Here is a 15,726-nt window from a genome sequence, read left to right as displayed (position 1 = left end):
TGCTGGAAATCGATCTCCTTCAAAACCCATAAGCGGGTCTTCCAAAAGCTGCCTGAGAAACCTAAGAAGAGGGAACTCAAATTCTGGTTCAGGGGATGCAGAATTGGATGCTTTACGAGCTCAGTATGTAGCCCAGGATGCAAAGCTGCAAAACGATTTTGACAAGGCTAATGGCATTACTCGAGTATCCAGGTCTCGTGCCAAACAAGGAGGGGTTCAGATTGTGGGGTTTGGGGTGGTTAAGGCGCAGAGAAAATCTGTTAAATATTGCCCTATGTGGTCAGGAGGCAGATAAAATCCATGTCATTAGAAAAAAAATCCATGTCATTTGAGTCATTTAATATGTGGCAGCCATGTCACCATTTTTCATAACGACGTTAGCCAGAATTAATGATGGAGTTGTAACGCCCTGCGTTTTCATACTTTCTATATTAAAAAAAAAACGTTGTTCGTATTCCTATTTTTGGAAAACTTTGTATTCTCGTATTCGTTATAATTGTCGAAAAATCTTTATTTTTTTATTTTATTTCAGTCGTTATAAAAATGGTTATTTATTCATGGTTTAATTTATTTAAATAAATTAATTAATAATTAAAAATTTTATTTTTTAAACTAGTTAGTCTTGTTAATTTTTGAAGTTAGTAAATACAAAATAACCTAGTTAGTTTAAACAAAAAAAGTTAGTTCCTTTAAAAATAACATAACTTGAGTTTTAATTAAAGTCAAAGGGTGTTAGAGTCAATTTTTGAAACTTTAAACTTACAGGGGCCATTTGGGTAATTACTGAAAGTATAGAAATTAAGAATGGAAAAGAAAAAAAATAAATAAACAAAACTGCTGCCCGCGGGATTCGAACCCGTGTCACCAGATCCAGCAGCTGCGCGCCCAACCAACTGAGCTACAGCCTTTTCAGTGAACTAACCCAGCTTTTAAATCATTTAACAACTCTCTCTCAGATGCCTGATCAGCGCAAACAGCTTGGTTTCAGCTCCATTTTAGCGCGATTTTTGCTTGTTTTTGAGTTTTAAACTCACTTATAACATTAAATACATAACCACCAACTACCTAAACTCTTCCCTATAAATACCACACCTCTTCCAAGCTTCATACACTTTTCAAACACCTCAAAATCACTCTCAAACACCCTCAATCAGCTGCAAATTCGGAGTCTTGGACAGATTCAACACAAGTTCTTAAAACAAGCATAACTTCTTCATTTCTTGTCCGTTTTCGTCGATTCTTCTTCCTACTTGTTTGGATTGACCTAAGGAACAATTCCACAGGTTTTCTATGGAAAACCAAGGTCTGGAATGTCCCCAAATAGGCTCCAAAGTGGGCTGTTCGTTTCTGTTTTTATCTAAACTTTGTTAAACTTAGTAAACTTGAGTTAATCTCATCTCAAACCTATGGCCTAATGCTCATAATCAAATGAATGGTTAGTTGGGCTTAAAAACAAGGCTGAGAAATGTTAAATTAGAGGTGTAAACCTCACATATTTTCTGTTTTTATTCAAGGGTTTAACCCACAAGTGATGAACAAGCCTAAAGCTTGAAATTGTGTGATTATTTGGATAGCTTGGGCTATCCTACCTTCAATCCACACATCGCTTGATGATTTCCCTAGTTAGATAGTATGTATTTCTATTCCTTAACGTATGTATTCATGACCATCCTTGTTGTCTATGACAACTCGTGCATTGGTGAAACACAAGAGGTACCTAAATGGAAGATTTATCTTCCTACCTCCTACATGAATTCTATGACACAATAGAGGTACCTAAATGAAGATTTATCTTCTACCTCATGCTTGATTATTGGACTACATAATACATATAATACTTATACATATATTTACTATTCGAACCCTTGATGGTGGACTTGTGTTCATTCGTCAAAGTATTAGAATACATCATCCAAGACATAAGACTTGTTACGATTCTAATGAGTATACTACTCATGAAAACATTCACCCTTGAGGTTTCATAGTGTCAAGAACAAGTACTTGATGTCAAATGATGATTACTTTCGAATACATATATTCTTGTGTTTTAACTTCCTAAATTCCTAAACGAACATATTCAACCTTCTAACCTCATCAACTTCGTCACATTGGATAATCGGAAAGCATATGCAAATTTGTGAGTATACTCGCATTTTTCCCCTTTTTACTTTTACCACTTTTGGGGTGTAACATGTTTACCTATTGAAAAACTTACACATGAACACTTTGTTAAACACATGAACGTTCCTATAACATGCTTGTATACGTGATGACTTGATACTTTAAACTTGGGTTATTCTTATGTGTTGAACTTATCATTAACTTCGTACGAGCCAAACCTTGACATATGTAGCGCTATAGGATTAACGACCCGCCCGTAAACTTGAGGTTATGTCTTGAGCATATTGCGTTTTCTTGGTTTGATATGTTAGACACATGCCATATTTAATGTTTATCTTGAATCATATGCTTGCTACGAGGAATTGTTCACACTTTTATCTTATGCTATGTATGTACCAAACTCGTATACTCGCCTTTGCTTTTGCATTGAACTTTATTTTAAACATGTTACAGGTTGAGGATGATGATGCTATGAAAAGAAGTAGCGTTGATGCCTAGATACACATATAGACGTTTAGGTTTAACATGTTGTATCAATTTTGATTATGTTGTTATGTATTTCCTTTGAACTTGTTGTTATTTGTATTTCTTGTATTGTTGACAATTTACTTATGAAATGAAACCGGTTTATTAAATATTGTCACAAATAGCGTTATGAAGTCTCTTGCAATCTTCACACTTCGTCTCATCCCGATGTTTCCGCCATTGGTTGGGGTGTGACAGATTGGTATCAGAGCCATAACTATAGGGAATTAGGAAAAGTAGGAATGCTTTTACCTAGTCTATAGTTTTAGAGCCTTATTCGTATGTTTTGCTTGAACTACTACATGATACTTTATTTGTTTCTTATTTATGCTCTTCTAAACATGTATGTCATTCGTGGGTAATATTCGACATGTTATTCTTATGCATTAATGCTTGTCTTTTTATGTGTTAATACTTGTTTCGTTGTTCGATCCTTTACGTATTATTCTTGACCTATTTCTCTATGTATTAATACTTGTTTTATTGTTTCATTCTTTATTCTTTATGTACCATTGTTGATATGCTTTCTTATATGTTTATACTTGTTTATGTATTCTTTTGACGTACACTTTTCCTCATGCATCTTACTTGACTATTCTAAATCCGTAAACCCTCACATTATACAAATGGGACGAATTCACCAAAATAGGCGTGAAACCCACAATTTGGTGAACGACGCTCAATCTATATATTCTTCTTTTTACACGAGATATCGCCATTAAGCTAGGAGTGAAATCCACATCTTAATGGTAAATCTCAAATTTTAAATTCTAGTGGACCCTTGTCAACATGTCGAAACTAAATTTCGACCCGACAAGTACCAACCACACTTAGGATACGAAACCGTCAAGTTAGGGGTGAAACCCGCACCTTGGCGACTAGTTCCACTCCTTGATATTTTTTTTTATCCCGCCAAGTCTCGAAATTTCGATTGATTTGGGACATGTAGTAACCGGAAGGGTAAATACCGTTAACCGACTTGTCGGCGAGAGTATCTTACCTATTAGGCCAAAGCATGCTCCTCAAATTCAAAAGATTTTTCGACCACTTTGGTTAGTCAAAGTTCCGTTTTGGAACACTCCAAACTTTGGTTAAACATGCGTTTCTATTATTCATTTTATACGATACGATCTTTCAAATTTGAATTTACCTTTGATATTCTCTTTTTACACACACAACATATTGAATCTCTTCCATACATTTATACATATGCATGATTTCATATAATTTAAATTCATAATCCTTGTAACGACAAGTGGAGACATATCATCGAGATAGGAGTGATTTCCTTACCTTGACGATTAACTTCACTCCCCTTTTCTCAAAAACGACCTCACCAACGAGTTAGGGGTGATTCCTTTACCTAGGTGATCGTTTCCAAAACGTCTCTTCAAAATATCTTATTAAGCAAACTCGATCATACTTTATACCCAAATTGTTTAATGTTATTCAAAAATACCCACTCATACCGATTTCAAAATACATTGTTTTATCAAACGTACTCCTTATTCTACAATCTATTTTCACTCAACTCATACACGCGAAATTCATAATCATGTCTTAAAACGTTTTATTACCCGAACTTCAAAACCTTACGAAATGCTAACCATCAATTTAAGCGGTTCAATGAAACTCTTGCCCATGAACTTCATATTCAACTTAATCACTAAAACATGCCCACCTTCTACTTTTAATCAAAATCCAACCAACCTTTCCCAAATACTTATAAGATTTTATAGAAGTTATATGATTGTTTTACCAAATACCCTTTTCAACATCAACAAATCATTTGTTATTTTTTTTACATTACTAAGTCCTTTTGCAAAAAAAAAAATCTCTTCTAAGGATCCTAGTTTTCACAAGGACCTCCTAAATTCATAATTTCTTATTTGATGAAACGAACCTACTTTTTAAACAAAAACCTTTTTCCTACACCAATTTACAAAACACGCGGGCAAGAAGTCTTCATGGGAGCCGACAATCTTTGACTTACATGAATTTTTTTACAAAAGTAGCATTTCAATCATTACAAAAATACATTATGCCTAACCAATTAATACTTTATATCCTCTTACATACACAGCTATATTCTACCCTTCCAATCAAGGTCAACCTAATTTTGATTCGATAAACTCAATGTTTCATTTAAACAACTATACATGCATATCATCGTACACATTTTGGTCGTTACCTCGCGATAACATCATTTATATCATTCGTATTTACATGCTCGACCTTTTGAACGCCTTTATACACTTAAATCCGTGATGACCCAACAAACACTATATACGCGATATTTAGTTTTCGTACCTACGCTTATATTCATACGTATTATGCTTATGCTTATACACATACTACTTATACGTTTTACACTTCTGCTTGTACACATACTACTTACACGTTTTTTTTTTTGTTTATGCTCATACTTTCATGATTCATACATTCGTACCTATACGCGAGCGTAACCCGAGGGATTCGCTTGCGTGGGTCCCACACATACTTAAGCATGGATTTGCTTACATACTACATTCTTGTACGTACACATTCTAAATTTTTTTTTTATGTATACCCTAATTCATACATAACTAGTACAAGCTATGCGGACCATACGATGATCAATATAATCACGGGTGCACACGGGATTATAGTGATAGGCGTATGAGAACCATAGAGTGTACTACTATGTATGGTAAGACACGGAATGTAACATGACACCGAATAACGAGACGGACATAACATGGTCAAAACATGGTGGATACGCCACTGGTACTTCCTATATATAAGTGTTTTCACCATGTTACCAAACTTTCGTAAAACGTGCCATGAGAAATTCAGTGTTTCGCAGACCTTTTGACCTAATACAAACTTTAAACAACTCACAAACGCATTATATCCGATTATCCACGATGAGACTTCATTCTTAACACACTACTTTTCATCCATCTAACACTTACGCTATTCTTATACTTGCCTTCATTAAGAGTCAATCGTACGCCCCATACTCCTATTATTCTCCATTATCCTTTCTTTCATACGAACCTCGTTCACAATCAAGCTTGTTTAAACATTCGAATCCTAACTTATCTTATTACCTTTAGAACCGATTTTCTATTCTTTATTCTTGTGCAACATACTTAGTAGGCCGTTATCACTTTATTTAAAGTACCAAACCTTCTTGTCCCTTTCAATAAACAATTTTGTAATGTGTGATTTTTACTATCCTTAAAACTTCCTACGCAAGCTACCTCACTTTTATTGATTTCAACCCATTCTATATATAAAGATCCCTTTACGAACCTATTTTTTTTTCTCGTTCTTCAAAGTTCGCACTTTTCATAATATTTTAAAATTTCATAATTTCAATTTTAAAAAAAAAAAATCATCTTTTGCCAAAACTCTTTCAAGTCTTCCTCTGGATTAAATTTCGGGACGAAATTTCCTAAAGGAGGGGAGACTGTAACGCCCTGCGTTTTCATACTTTCTATATTAAAAAAAAAAAAAACGTTGTTCGTATTCCTATTTTTGGAAAACTTTGTATTCTCGTATTCGTTATAATTGTCGAAAAATCTTTATTTTTTTATTTTATTTCAGTCGTTATAAAAATGGTTATTTATTCATGGTTTAATTTATTTAAATAAATTAATTAATAATTAAAAATTTTATTTTTTAAACTAGTTAGTCTTGTTAATTTTTGAAGTTAGTAAATACAAAATAACCTAGTTAGTTTAAACAAAAAAAGTTAGTTCCTTTAAAAATAACATAACTTGAGTTTTAATTAAAGTCAAAGGGTGTTAGAGTCAATTTTTGAAACTTTAAACTTACAGGGGCCATTTGGGTAATTACTGAAAGTATAGAAATTAAGAATGGAAAAGAAAAAAAATAAATAAACAAAACTGCTGCCCGCGGGATTCGAACCCGTGTCACCAGATCCAGCAGCTGCGCGCCCAACCAACTGAGCTACAGCCTTTTCAGTGAACTAACCCAGCTTTTAAATCATTTAACAACTCTCTCTCAGATGCCTGATCAGCGCAAACAGCTTGGTTTCAGCTCCATTTTAGCGCGATTTTTGCTTGTTTTTGAGTTTTAAACTCACTTATAACATTAAATACATAACCACCAACTACCTAAACTCTTCCCTATAAATACCACACCTCTTCCAAGCTTCATACACTTTTCAAACACCTCAAAATCACTCTCAAACACCCTCAATCAGCTGCAAATTCGGAGTCTTGGACAGATTCAACACAAGTTCTTAAAACAAGCATAACTTCTTCATTTCTTGTCCGTTTTCGTCGATTCTTCTTCCTACTTGTTTGGATTGACCTAAGGAACAATTCCACAGGTTTTCTATGGAAAACCAAGGTCTGGAATGTCCCCAAATAGGCTCCAAAGTGGGCTGTTCGTTTCTGTTTTTATCTAAACTTTGTTAAACTTAGTAAACTTGAGTTAATCTCATCTCAAACCTATGGCCTAATGCTCATAATCAAATGAATGGTTAGTTGGGCTTAAAAACAAGGCTGAGAAATGTTAAATTAGAGGTGTAAACCTCACATATTTTCTGTTTTTATTCAAGGGTTTAACCCACAAGTGATGAACAAGCCTAAAGCTTGAAATTGTGTGATTATTTGGATAGCTTGGGCTATCCTACCTTCAATCCACACATCGCTTGATGATTTCCCTAGTTAGATAGTATGTATTTCTATTCCTTAACGTATGTATTCATGACCATCCTTGTTGTCTATGACAACTCGTGCATTGGTGAAACACAAGAGGTACCTAAATGGAAGATTTATCTTCCTACCTCCTACATGAATTCTATGACACAATAGAGGTACCTAAATGAAGATTTATCTTCTACCTCATGCTTGATTATTGGACTACATAATACATATAATACTTATACATATATTTACTATTCGAACCCTTGATGGTGGACTTGTGTTCATTCGTCAAAGTATTAGAATACATCATCCAAGACATAAGACTTGTTACGATTCTAATGAGTATACTACTCATGAAAACATTCACCCTTGAGGTTTCATAGTGTCAAGAACAAGTACTTGATGTCAAATGATGATTACTTTCGAATACATATATTCTTGTGTTTTAACTTCCTAAATTCCTAAACGAACATATTCAACCTTCTAACCTCATCAACTTCGTCACATTGGATAATCGGAAAGCATATGCAAATTTGTGAGTATACTCGCATTTTTTCCCTTTTTACTTTTACCACTTTTGGGGTGTAACATGTTTACCTATTGAAAAACTTACACATGAACACTTTGTTAAACACATGAACGCTCCTATAACATGCTTGTATACGTGATGACTTGATACTTTAAACTTGGGTTATTCTTATGTGTTGAACTTATCATTAACTTCGTACGAGCCAAACCTTGACATATGTAGCGCTATAGGATTAACGACCCGCCCGTAAACTTGAGGTTATGTCTTGAGCATATTGCGTTTTCTTGGTTTGATATGTTAGACACATGCCATATTTAATGTTTATCTTGAATCATATGCTTGCTACGAGGAATTGTTCACACTTTTATCTTATGCTATGTATGTACCAAACTCGTATACTCGCCTTTGCTTTTGCATTGAACTTTATTTTAAACATGTTACAGGTTGAGGATGATGATGCTATGAAAAGAAGTAGCGTTGATGCCTAGATACACATATAGACGTTTAGGTTTAACATGTTGTATCAATTTTGATTATGTTGTTATGTATTTCCTTTGAACTTGTTGTTATTTGTATTTCTTGTATTGTTGACAATTTACTTATGAAATGAAACCGGTTTATTAAATATTGTCACAAATAGCGTTATGAAGTCTCTTGCAATCTTCACACTTCGTCTCATCCCGATGTTTCCGCCATTGGTTGGGGTGTGACAGGAGTATTTTACAAAAAAATGGACAAGGTCGGATTATTGGCGGCTAATTCGTGACTTGAGATTATTATTGGCCAATTTGAGAAAGGTGAGATTATTATTTTCCAATTTGCCTTTATTAAACATGCTATCTAAGTATTATTATATATTTATTTATATTATACTAGGATATAACCCCGTGTATTACACGGGTTGAATAAATAGATTTTATATACTAAATAATAAAACAATGTATCTTTAAAAACCTCCTTTATGTCACGCGCTAAATAAAAGTAATTTTATATATTAAATAATAAAAAGTTATATCTATAAGAACCATATTGTACGGGTTGCATAAATATAATTTTATATACCAAATAATTCAAAAGTTATATCTTTAAAATCACGTGTATTACACGGGTTGAATAAATGTAATATTGTTTACCAAATAATAAAAAAGTTATATCTTTAAAAATTCTCGTGTATTATACGACTTGAATAAATATGATTTTATATACCAAATAATAAGAAAATTATATTTAAAAAATCTAATGGATATACTCGGTACACGATAGATATGTGATTACGGAGATGATTATTGAAAAGAAGATACAATGGTCAAACACTTTATGCAAGAAGTAAATAAGCAACCATTTGAGTGATAAAATATAAATTATATTTAAAAAAAACTCGTAATAAATCTAATTTTATATATAAAGAAATATTAATATTATAAATGGGAAATATACATTAAATTTAAACTAAATATAATTATCTACAGTTAAGTGGAAAAAATTAAACAAAATAATATTTAGTAGGAGAGTTATCTATAATTAATTAGAAGAGATTAAACTAAATAATAACTATCCATAAGATATTAAACTAAATAATATTTAGTAGGAGAGTTATCTATAATTAATTAGAAAATATTAAACTAAAATAATAATTATCCATAAGACATGGCCTAATGTTGGGATTGAACCCTATCAGAGGAACAGATAATTAAAGCCAAAACTGGTTCACAACAGTGGATTCATCATAAGCAGTAGTTCACACTAGGCTTTCCCCTTGAAAGTGTTTATAACATCTGATGTCCTCTATCCACTGTCCGTATACAACAACTGTTGTCCTTCAAACTGCTGATGAAGCCCTAAAGACTGCTAAAGATTAAACATTGCTAGTTCAATCTACTGATGCTGTCTAAGTACTGCTGATGATTAACGAATTGCGCACTCAAGGACTGATCAACTTTTGAGGAAAGCACTGATGGTCATCAGTGATTAGCATGCAACAATGGAAGGAAAAAGCAGTAGTTTAGTTTATCACTTGTGTTATATAGAATCAGTGGTTAGGATAACAGTGTTTGTATAATAACAGTGGTTAAAGGTTGTTAGGTTGTTAAATGTCACTTTCATGGTGACGTCAACTTAGATGCTTCAGGGGTTTGGTTTACCTATAAATGGAGCAGTACTCTGTACTGTTACATTTGGTTGACTGAGTGAGTTTATCTCCTCCAATCCTTTCATCTTGTGCAATCAACTAGTGAGCATCATGCTGAGGGGGAGTTTTAATTTGTAAGCATATCTATAATCATTTCTATATTGTAAATCTTTCGACTAATGAGAAACATGTGTTTACTGAAAACTATTTCCCTTTGATTGTGTTTACAAAGTTTGTTTTCAATTCCGCTGCATTAGATTTCTGTTTTACATTCATTTATTGTTCAAAGTATTACAAACAAACACAATCATGAAGGCCTCTGATATGCTTCTGTTGCCCACCACGGGGCCGTGCCCAAGTGCCAGCAGAAAAGACAAACTCATAGAAGCTTCTGTTGCCCACCACAGGGCCGTGCCTAGCGGACACGGGGGCGTGGTCAACTTCCTGCAGGCGCATTTATTGTAATTGCGAATTACAATTAATGAAGAGAAAGAGTCAGATGGACACAGGGCCGTGCCCAGCGGACACGGGGCCGTGCCCGAGCTTCTGTTCAGCCTATAAATAGGAGTGTTTGGAGCTCTTGCAACTGATCCCTTGGCACACCACCTCTCTCACACTTCACCCACCACCCACCATCACCATAACACCATCATCCACCACCATCATCCATTGTCCATCATAGAGTGTGTGAGTCGTCTCGGGATCCAAGATTGATCCTAAGAGTTCTTGACAATCAAAGGCCATGTTTGCCTAAGTCTCTTACATCACTTGGTGAAGACAAGTGTTTAGTGTAATACTTTTTATTTTTAATCTGTTGCACTTTTTAATTGGTTTTGTATTAATGACTTTAATTACTAGTTTCTTATGTTGAAGGTGATTCTTCCTTATCGTTTGTCCGTGGTGTCTTGGCATTATTTTACTATCTATATAAAATAAAAGATTTTCACCATTCATATCTCCACGGTCTATATGGAGGTATGTTGGCTACCTGGTCGGGGGTTAAGGGAACGGTTTGGTAATAGTCTTGCCATTGTTCAGTGTATAGATCCTGCAAAGGACCTGGGTCAAATTTAGTAGGTCCTCCTTCAATGCCCAGAGGTATTGGATGGCGGGGGTCCAATTTGATCCCCTCATAAGTTAAACTACTATTAAAACTTTAACCCAGCTACTTAGGACTGTATCCCTGCTGACTCAGACTACTTAGCTGAGGGTAACGTCGCCTTCAAAAGAGGGGCCTACCACATTATGCATTAATAACTTAATTAATTATCTTTCAATAATCCGACCCTTTAGGATTGTATCCTTGCTGACTCAAACTATTGGGTTGAGGGTAACGTCGCCTTCAAAAGAGGGGCCTACTACAATAACTAAGATAATCTCTTAAAGAAGTACAAAAGTGCGAAAATAATCAAAGGTTACATTACACACGAGTCGGATCCAAGTGATTCATCTTCTCTGTCTGTTTTATTTTTATTTTATTTTTCAGCATTTTAGTTAGTTTTATTTTCTTAGTTTAAAACTTTTTTTCTAACATTTTGATTTGGTTAGACGTTGAGGATAAACCGGTACTAAAAGCTCTTATGTCCTCGGACGACCTCGGTATCTTACCAACACTATACTACGTCCACGATGGGTGCACTTGCCCATATGTGTGTTTAGTGTTAGTAAATATCGTGTTTTATAAATTTAAAACTTGGCTAAAAAGTGTAAAAAGGGCTTAAAATATATACCTAAATTATATTACACCTAACGCACATCAAGTTTTTGGCGTCGTTAAGGATTTTAAGAAAGTTAGGAATCAACGGCCTAATCATTTTTCCATTTTCTTTTTATTTTCTTTAGGATTTTCTTAATTTTCAGCTTCTGCAGAACTCAGCACGGGTCGTGCCTGGTCGGACACGGGCCGTGCCCAGCAGTATCACTGGCAGTTTTTATTTTCTGAGTTACAGAGGGCTGAGCACGGGCCCGTGTCGGTGCAACAAGGGGCCGTGTCCAACTTTCCAGTAACAGGGATCCGAAAAACAATCGCTGTATCTCCGACCACGGGCCGTGTTCGGTGAGCACGGGGCCGTGGTGAACTTTCTGACCAACATTCTTTTCTGTTTTTATTGCAGGATTTGGAACCAGACGCCACATCTGAATCTTCTACGTAGTGTATGAGCTCCAGTTCTAATAAAGACATAAAAGAACCTCTAGAAGAACCCGAACGCTTTCTCAGAAAAAGACTTAAAGCTAAAAACCAAGAGAAGGTTTCAGGGGACCCACTTCCAATGGCGGACCAACGTACCCTCATGGATTACCTACGACCCACCGTAGGTAATCTCGGCGCCGCTATCAATGCACCGAATGTCGAAGCCAACAACTTCGAACTTCGGCCACATTTGATACAAATGCTTCAAAACTCCGCAACCTTTCATGGGCTTGCGGATGAGGATCCCCATCTACATATTACTAATTTCTTAGAAATATGTGATAACTTTCGGATCAATGGAGCATCAAATGACACCATCCACCTCTGAATGTTTCCATTTTCACTAAAAGACCTAGCAAAAGCTTGGCTCAACGCCCTCCCAGTTGGTTCGGTAAACACCTGGGATGAACTAGCCCAAAAATTTCTATATAAGTATTTCCCTCCCGCTAAAACGGCTAAATTAATGACTGAAATTAATACATATTCACAAGAGGATGGGGAATCCTTATGTGAAACTTGGGAAAGGTTCAAGGAGCTGTTGCGCAAGTGTCCCCATCACGGTCTTGCGGTATGGCAACAAGTGTCCACTTTCTATAATGGGTTGTTGCCACACACGAGACAAACACTTGACTCTAGCTCCGGGGGACTTTTAGGTAATCGCCGCCCACATGAAATATACAATCAAATCGAGGAAATTGCTCAAACCAATTTTCAGTGGCACACTCCCCGAGGCAATAAATCTAGTGCCCCGGGCGCCCATAAGGTTGATGAAAGCACTTCTTTACAAGCCCAAATCGAGGCCCTTTCTTCAAAAATTAAAAAGTTAGAAATGACAAAAACGGTCTCGGTAATGGCTTGCGAAGGGTTTGGTGGGCCACATGAAAATTGGAGTTGTATGAAAGAAACAGATGATCAAACAGAGTTGATAACCTACATTGATAATAGACCTAGGCCGTCGGGTCCCCCAACGGGTACCTACAACCAAGGATGGCGTAACCACCCTAACCTTGGTTGGAGAGAACCCGGCAATAGTAGTAACCAACAAAGTCTAAATCAACGAACAAACTTTCAACAACCAAGAAATGAGTCACAAAATTTCCCTCAACAACAAGGTGGACGAGAAAGGCTTGAAGATACTATATCTCGCCTCATCTCCGACACTGAAAAGAAAAACTCGGATCGGTTTCAACAACTGGAATCAAATTTTAGAAATCAACAAGCTAGTATACAAAACACTGAAAAACAAATAAGTCAACTAGCTCAAAATTTCTCCTAGAGACCACAAGGCGCGTTACCAAGTAATACCGAAACAAACCCAAAAGCTCAAGTTCATCTCATAACATTAAGAAACCGTACCGTGGGTCCCGCGGAAGCTCCGTCGCCACCAACTGAGGAAAGCACAACACCGCCCCAACAAGATAAGGCTTCTCCTCTACTTCAAGAGCCCACCAAGGCTCCTCCGATTCCGTACCCCGGTAGGTTAATTCGTCAAAAGACCAATGAGCAATTCGCAAAATTCGAAAGTCTACTAAAACAATTGCATGTTAATATTCCTTTCATAGAAGTCCTAACTCAAATGCCTAAATATTCAAAATTCATGAGGGACTTCCTCACTCATAAAAGGAAAATTGAATCATTGCAATTAGTTAACCTAGGCGAAGAATGCTCCGCCCTCGTACTCAACAAACTTCCCAAAAAGAAGATTGATCCCGGAAGCTTCACAATTCCTTGCTCGATTGGGGAATCCCCCATTCGTAATGCACTAGCCGACCTTGGGGCTAGCATTAACCTCATGCCCGCATCAATGTTCAAACGACTCGGCCTAGGAAAAACGAGCCCTACCAAGATGAGTATACATAGGTCCGTCAAATATCCGCAAGGTGTCGCTGAAAATCTATTGGTCAAAGTCGACAATTTCGTCTACCTGGCCGACTTTGTCATACTAGATATGGAAGAAGACACCGAAGTCCCCCTCATACTAGGGGGGCTATTTCTAGCCACCGCACAAGCAGTGGTAGACATGAATGACGGAACACTCACTTTGAAGTATGGGGATAAGGAAGTGAAGTTCGGGGTTGGGAAGAGAATAGAGGACGATGACCCGATCAATTACATGAAGGTTATTGATTCGAGTTTGGATAATGCTCTCCGACAGTGCAACATGGGATGCAAAACATCCCGCTCGGAAAACATATAACCTCACTTTGGGTCTAGCCAAGGACCCTTATAAATGTGGCGCACCACGGAGGCATTCCAGGGAACTATCCTTAGTTTAGTTTAATCTTTTAGTTTAATTTTAATTTGCAGGAATAAAACACGCTCGTGATGGTAAAAGATAACAAGGGAAACGAGAAACATCGCCCCATGCACGAAAACAGGGCCATCCGACAACAATTTCTTCATTACAGTAAGCTCAGCACGGGCCGTGTCCGCCCAACACGGCCCCGTGCTGCACACTCTACAGAAAATTGCCCAGTTCAGGTAACTGGACACGGGTCGTGTTCACTGAACACGCCCCCGTGTCCAGGCTTCTGTTTCTTTTCTTTAATTTTTGGCGCTGGCACCTGAACATGGGGCCATGCCCGGTCACCACGGGGCCGTGTTCAGGATGCCAGTAACATTAAATTTTGCTTTTAACACCATTTTACGCATTCAATCAACCTAAAAACTTATTTTTGGGACACATTGAGGACAATGTGTAATTTAAATGTGGGGGGAGAGATGCTAAAACCTTGAATCTTGCAAGTCCTAATAACAAGCCTTACACAAAACTCTATTGGAACCGCTAATCACCCCAATTTTTTCAAAAAATTTTCATTTTTTTTACTTGTCTAAGTTTAAGTTGGAAATTCAAGTTCTAACAAGGTTATATTTTTACAAGTTTACAACCGATAGCGTCGTGATAAAAAGAACTAGCATAAGAAAATTATGAAAAGGCATGACAAACTTAGTTAAAATTTGATTATATATACTTGATCTCATAAAAAAAACCCTTTTCCACAAAAGTGAGTTTTGAGCCTTTATCAAGCATACAAATACATATATTTACACTAAATGCTCATTTTTCGTTTCTTGTGTGAATAGCCGCTTAGTTCGTACGACTCTAGAACTTGCCACAACAATACATTCCCGGTCCTTACCAACTTAAACCCGAGTAAGTAAATGATGGGGGCATTAGGACTAACCCTTTTTCTTTCTACACCATTATTTTTCATTTTTTTACCACCTACCCAAAATCCCCCTAGTTAACCCCTTTGAGCCTAAACCGTTTCATTTCTCAACACAAAACAATCACCATTTTTACCCACCTAAATCTTTTTATTTTTAACCCTTTCTTTTAGTAACAATGTTCGGTTTTCTAATGACTCTTCCTTAAAAAAAACACATATATATTTTGATGAAACCAAAAAACAAACAAGTTTATCAAAAATAACTTTGTTTGAAACAATTGGTTCATCAAAATAAAATAAAAATGTGAAAAATAAAAAGTCTTTCAAAAACCGACGTTTGTTATGCTTTTCGCCCTTTTACTAACCACTAACCCAACCACCCACCTTTAGCCCAAGCCTAA

General features: G+C 36.2%; 1 non-coding gene across 1 annotated transcript; it reads right to left on the bottom strand.

Annotated features, from left to right (window-relative positions):
• Positions 1-12,612: 12,612 nt before the first annotated feature.
• Positions 12,613-12,719, bottom strand: LOC118492653. Its single transcript, XR_004894656.1, has one exon. It is a non-coding gene; the product is annotated as a small nucleolar RNA R71 (small nucleolar RNA).
• Positions 12,720-15,726: the final 3,007 nt, after the last annotated feature.

Source organism: Helianthus annuus, chromosome 5, assembly GCF_002127325.2.
Source record: "Helianthus annuus cultivar XRQ/B chromosome 5, HanXRQr2.0-SUNRISE, whole genome shotgun sequence".
Lineage (NCBI taxonomy): Eukaryota > Viridiplantae > Streptophyta > Magnoliopsida > Asterales > Asteraceae > Helianthus > Helianthus annuus.
The sequence above is the reverse complement of the archived record's forward strand: the minus strand, read 5'-3'. Positions and strand labels throughout refer to the sequence as shown.